Raw genomic sequence first — 6,928 nt, forward strand, 5'->3', positions numbered from 1 at the left:
AAGAAAGAAAGAAAGAAAGAAAGAAAACCCAAACCCAGCTCCCATGTCAACACTAAAGCAAAACATCTGTGCATTCAACCCTGGCCAGCTTTCCCTGACCCAGCCTGGGGAGCAGCTCCGTTCACAGCTTGGGTCCAACAGAGCCATCTGGGCCTCTCTGTCCTCACCGACCCACCAACTCCCAGGTCCTAGCACATGGACCCAGGTCATGAGACTGAGCTGCTGCCTCCACTTCCCTCCCAACATGTCAGTTCCCTTGGGAGACTGGGCCCTGAGCCTCAGCCTCTGAGAAGGCGGTATGGCTGCACACCTAGCCTTTGCCCTTGGCTCCTGGGGGTCTCAGCTGCTCCTGCTGCACTCTGTCGTGACCATCCAGCCAACACTGGGAGTTCACAGGCATCCCCCGATCCTCTCTGGGTCCCTCAAAGCCCCACTGTGAGCGAGCTTGGCATCTCACTGCAAGCATTCTAGCCACATAACTATTTGGCCAAGTTTGCCATAGAAAGGAAAAGAAACTCATTGTCTGTTTGATTTCATTTCTCCGTTGACAAACTCTTTGCAACTTTAGAGAGTAATAAGTGATTTATACTGATTTCACAGTTAAGGTAAGTTAGATCACCAAAAAAATTTTTAGAATGTGTAATGCCATGAAAAAATGAAAGACTTAGAAGTCAAGGCTTAGGCACTGTCCACAAAGGGAATCAGTTCTTTGCCCATAATTGCCAGGAATTGAAGTACATTTTTAAATGTATGTGAATTTTATATTTTGTTTTTTAATTTTGTTATTAATTCTACATGTTTTCACAATGATCTTTTCAATGTCCCTTTTTATTTTACATCCTTTCCTCTTTTACACAAAAGTGCTTTCTGGCAAATTAATGCAGCAAAAATGCTTGGAATGATGTTGTGGAAAAACATCCTTATGGGAGACACCTGCTGGCCTCCTCCTGGGTCCCTGGGACACTTCCTCTGCTAGGCTCAAGCACCCCTGGGGCACTTCTTTTGGAAACCTAACAGCCTCCACAGGGCCTGGCCCAACAACCCTGCCAAGCTGCAGTCAAGACCAGTCCCGGCATTTCTCTTGCCTGCAGTCCTGGTCCTGCCATGGCTCCTAAGGCTTCCTGCCAAGTCATCACTCTTCCCTGTCAGAAACGATGCTGGAAAAGGAAGGCTCGATGCTAGGAAACATCTTCCCTCTTAAAGCATTTTAGGGCCTGGAACTAGGTTCTTCCAGAGCAGCAGAGATCTTTGAGCGTGGAGACCTCACTCCTGGCCTGTGGGCCTGAGGCTGCTCTTGGTCAAGCCAGTCTAGACTGGACCATCGCTGGTTCTGCCTAGGACTTGTGGGAGGTGCAGGTGGAGGTTTACAGGGCAGAGACTCCCTGCAGGCACCCAGGAGCACCAGCCTGGACCACCAGCCTGAGGGCTCCAGCACAGGCATAGGGCTGCCAGAAGCAGGTAAGGTGCAAGGAACTGCATCCACCTCCTGCAGGGGGCAGGATGGGGAGGGGTGGGGGCAGGAGAGAGAGCAGAAGTGAGCACGGCCTGGTGACTATGGAGGAAGTTGTCTTTCCCATTGTGACCAAGGGCAGGCTGCCCAAGGGTGGGCCCAGGGTGCACGCTGATTCTTTTGAAATGAAAGTAATTGGAAAACATCAGATCTAAGGATGATGCTTTGCCCAATTATTTATCTCCCTAAAACAGGAAATAAATCTTCTTTGTGATAGTCCCAGTGGTAAAAGACAATCTTATCACACAGACGAGGGCTTGCAAGGCTTACTTTTGATGCATTATGTAGATAACCTTGCTAAATTCCTTCTTTTAAGTAGCAAAGCTCTTCGTTCTAGCTTTCCCTCCTAAACGGACACTCCCTTTCTAAAAACTATATAAGCTCACTGTAATGACCAGATCAAAGGTCCCATTATTCTATGCATGGGCCTCTGTGCACACATAGTTAAAGTATGTCTTTTCTCTTGTTAATCTCTCTTGTGTCAATTATTTTCCAGCCATTGGGACATAGAAGGTTAGAGGAAGATTAGCCTCCTCCCCATGATTGCCTCTCCTAATTCAGTTCCTCTTCTGAATCCAAAGCCTTTAGGTCAGACACAATGATTCCCCAGCAAGGAGAAAGATTGATTAAGTGGCCAAGAGCCCAAGACCATGTTGCAGTCAGCTTGGGGAAGAGGACCAGCCAGGGATGGGCGTGGCCTCTAAAGGGCCAAGGTAGAAACAGCCAGGCTCAGAGGAGCAGTTTCCCAGGCCTGGGCTCTAGCAAGGAAGTTTCTGGACCTGGCCCTCATCCCCATCACCAATCAGGGTAGGTATATTGTCTTTATTTTATAGTTGCTATTTAACTGCTATTTACAGAGGGGATAGAGTTTCAATCACACAGGTAATTGACTGAGATGGGGTCTATGTGCTCTCTGCCCACCCTTAAAGTCCTCACCCTTTCCACATCAGCCCCAGGAAACACATCAGAGAGGAGGGCATAGAGAGCAAGAGCATAGGCAGCCCAGAGTGGGCCTGGCTGGAATGAAAGTAGCAAATGCTTGAGCAGTGTGGGACAGGCGGGCCTCCACAGAAACAGCTACCTGGGACGTGGAGGCGGGAGACACAGAGACCCCAGGTCTCTGAGATGACTTAGGCTCTGGGTCCCATAAATGGCCAGTTCCTGAGCAGGGGTATCCAGTGCACACAGCCACTGACAACAGGCCATGAAATCAAATGATTGGGTCCCTGAATGTTCAGAGAAACAGCCCCATTTTTCTTCTATGAGCTCTCTCCTCCAGAATTTTCTCCCTCTTCCTAATGCTCTGAATTTCCTGGAACATAACCCAGACACCAGAGCAGTCTCCTTTTGGCAGGGCTTCATCAATTAATCTTTCATCCCCATTGATCCCCCTGAAAAATGACTTCCTCATTATCCATCTTGCAGAGTTTCCACTTGGCAGTCTGAATGGTAAAGCATCCCTCAAATTCCAATGCACTCTGTGCAGGGAGAAGAGCCAGTGCTTTGAGTCAAATAGACACGAGTGAGAGACCCCTTCTGCTACCCTTAGGCTCCGTGAGCTTGGGTGAGTGAGTTGGTCTCTCTGAACCTCAGTTTCCCCATTGACAAAATTGAATTGAATACAAACTGATTGAATCCCCCCTTCATAGGGTTATAGAGAAGACAAAACAATTCATCTGAGATTTTTGTACAACACAGTTCATTTGAGATACAAATTAATTGGGGCTATAGAGAAGACCACATAATTCATCTGAGATTATTGCAAACTGCAAAATGTAAAAGCCTATTTTCATTAAGATTGTTCTTCACCAATTTCCAAGCCAACTGATGCTGATCTCTGGCATCTAAGCCTCAGAGAGGCAAATTGCACGCACATTCTTGAGACATGTCCTTAAATGTTCCTCTGGCCAAGGAAGTCACAGCTTCCCAGCAGAAGGAATCTGAGGTTTAATGGAAGCACCGAGTGAAAGCCTAGAAATGGGAGCTCATTTCAGTTGAAGGAATAGAGACATAGAGTTGTGTGCTCAGACACTCATCCATTACGCCTCCTCAGACTGTCCTGCAACCTGGGAGGTGTTGCTTGGTGCTGTCTCAGGAATCTCCCACAGGAGTGGATGGAACAGTGGAAGTGGATGGAACAGTGCCTTTCTTTGCCCTCTGTTCATGCACAAAAGGGCTTGAAACTCTGCTGCAATATGTCATCAGGGGCCTTGGACTCTAAGGGGTCAGAGAGACTTTTCTCAATATATGCAGAGCCGGCCCTTCCACTAAGTGCCACACTGGTCTGAAGCGCTGAGGGCCAGTCAACACCCTGTGACCCTCGGGAAGTGTATCACCACTGCTTTGACATGTATGAACTACTGGGGGAGCCCAACATGTGGGTACATTGGTGGTGGCAATGGCATAACATGCATCTGAGACAATGTCGTAAACCACTGCTAACGCAATGAAAATCATACAAAAAAAAATTTTAAAAATAAACCTTACTACCTATATATTCACATGAAAAAAGTAAATAAAAATAAGGGTGCAGATTGTTGTAAGTCAAGAGCAGTGACAGTCTAGGAGCTTCTGTCCTTTATCTTTTTCCTAATCAAAAATGCTGTCACTGCTCCTGTTATGACTTTTCTTTTTTCTCCTAGAGATCATAGGCGGGGGAAAACAATATCCAGGTTGCAGTTGATCAGTGAACATATCCTCTCTCTTTAAAAAAATCTCATCTTTACTCTGAGAGTGGAGATGAGGTCACCCCTTACTTTTCTGTCACATAGTCCTCCCCTCTCTTTCCTTGATGCCTCGGGTCCCTAAACACAGAATAAATATCCCCAGTGCACTCCATTAATCTGTGGCATTTACAACCGTGTAAATTCTCTTATGTAGGTTACTAAATGTTGACCTTTTCTCCTACAAGTCTTTCTGATGTTAATTTGTTCATCAGTGTAGTCTTAGAAGAGCCTAGATTGGGTGGGGGAACTTCCTCTGTACCCCCATCTCTTGCGCTCCCTGAACCCTTCATGCCATATGAGCAGGAAGGACATAGGAGTTGTCATAGTGTCAGGTCCTGAATTCCAATCAACTGGGCTTCAGATGCTGCTTGTAAAATGGGGTGGTGATACCATTTTGCTGGGTTTCTGTGAAGATCACATGGATATAAAATGCTTTGTTAATATGAAGTACTAGATAAATCTTGTGTGGGGGCCCTCTCTGGTGGCAGAACAGGTTAAAGCACAGCACTATGAAGCTATCTGCAGCCACTGTAGCATGAGTTCGATCCCTGGCCAGGGAGGGGACCTATGTGACCCAGCAGACATCTCCTGACCTGCCTGCTGCTCCCCTCAGCAGTGTATTTCAGTGGATCTGACTGTTCTGCTCCCCTCTCTGTCTCTGGTAAATCCTCTCACCCCCCAAGCCTCTGGCCAGTACCTCAGTTCTTGTGTGCATAAATAGTAAATAAATCTTCAAAATATATATAAATAAATAAACCTTCTGTGTGGCATCCCATCCCCTTTGGACAACTCTCCTTTCCCTCCCCAACCCCAGATGCCCAGACCCAGGAGTCCAGAACCTATTCTCCTGTGGAAGTCCCTGCTTACAACTCTACCTTTGCTTTCTAGCTAATCTGCCTCATCTCTGCTCCTGAAGTCCATGTTGAAGATAGCTCATCCATCAAACTCTATGTCCTATAACATAGAGTTAAGGTTCTTTTCAACCCACCTGAGCGAACCTTTGCTGTGAGTTTGCCAGTGGGCAAATAGCAGTTGTAGTTAAAGGCCCAGACTGCCCTGGTTCAAATCCTTGGTTCTACTTCATAACTTGAGTTGCTTTTCCATGGTCCTGTCATCCATCTTAAAAATGGAGAGAAGAGGACCCTCCCTGGTAGCGCAGCAGGTTAAAGCACAGCACTAGAAAGCTAAAGCTACTTCAGCATGAGTTCGATCCCCTGCCCTGGAGGTGACCCACAAGGCGCAGCAGACCACTTCTGACCCTCCCGCTGCTCCCCTCAGCAGTGTACTTCGTCAGACAGCCTGTTCTGCTCCCTACTCTGTCTCTGGTGAATCATCTCACCACCCCTGCACCTCTGTCCTATTCCCCAGTTCTGTACGCATCAATAAATACATCTTTTTTAAAAATGGAAAGAAGAATAATATCTTCTTAAAAGAACTAAACTACTAATATAAGTAATGCCTTTAGAATAATGCTGGCTATGAAGAAAGTGCTTTACATATTTACAGCAAATGCTGTTGTTATTTTGTTTTTGCAGTGTTATTGCCGTTAAGGGGCCAGATTAAAACACAAATTGAACTCAAAATGTCCAGCACCACAACACTCAGCTTATGTGCTTTAATAAGCCCTTCAGGTCATTTTGATGGCCACTAAGGCTTGACATGCTGGGGCTTCAAAAGCACCCAGAAAAAGAAATGTGGATAATCTTAAGTATAGAAAAAGTAAGCAACCTCACTTATTATAAGAAAAATAAACATTAAAATTATATTGAGCTATCATTTCTTATCATCCAGTGGCAGAGATCCAGAATGTTGAGGAAGTATCCATGATGAGAGTGTTGGAGAAGGGGTTGGGGGGAGTTGGGGTCTGGGGGAAGCGGGGAGTCATCCTCACATATCATTGGTGGGAACGCAAAAGTTACTACACCTAGGAAGGGGAATTTGACGATATCTAGCAAAATTACATATTTATTCATCTTTTGAATTACAATCCCACACCTAGGCGTCTATTTTAAATATGACTGGCAAAATGTGAAGGGAAATAAATGAGTGAATCTCACTATTCCTTGCAGCAGTATTTATAAAAGCAAAAGACTGGAAGCTATTCAAACGTCCTCATCAAGAAGGGACTGGTTGAATAAATTGCAGTGCATCTATAGGAAAGAGTCCTAAGCACTTAAAAAAGGAATAAAGAAACACTCTACTACTGTGGACTGATCTCTAAGATACCAGGTTAAGTGAAGAAAGCAAGCTGGAATAAAATGTGCAGAGTATTATTTCACCATTTATCTAAGAAAGGAGTATATTTACCTGCCTACCTATTGTTTTTATAATACACAATAAAAGGATGTATTAGATTCTTTATCTTCCCTGTGACATTTCCACAGCTCATGCTCAAGCTCCATGCAGCCATTGCTACGACAGCCAGCTGTGCACAACAGCAACTTGTCCCAGCCCTTTCCCAAGCTGTGTTCTAAATCTCCCGCATTGTTGTTTGAGAGGTCTTGGCTAATTCCGACAACTACTTTGGTTCGAAAGCATGCCGTGAAATTTGAGGGACTATCAAACGTCCCGGGACAATCCTTTACCAGGAGGGGGAAAGAACACTGGAACTGTGGGCCAATGTTACCACCTTGCACTTCTGAGCAGGCCCATTTAAAACACTGTTCCTCAGAAATCCCCTGTAACTCGGGCT

The sequence above is a fragment of the Condylura cristata genome, unplaced genomic scaffold, assembly GCF_000260355.1.
Source record: "Condylura cristata isolate star-nosed mole 26May11 unplaced genomic scaffold, ConCri1.0 scaffold00015, whole genome shotgun sequence".
Lineage (NCBI taxonomy): Eukaryota > Metazoa > Chordata > Mammalia > Eulipotyphla > Talpidae > Condylura > Condylura cristata.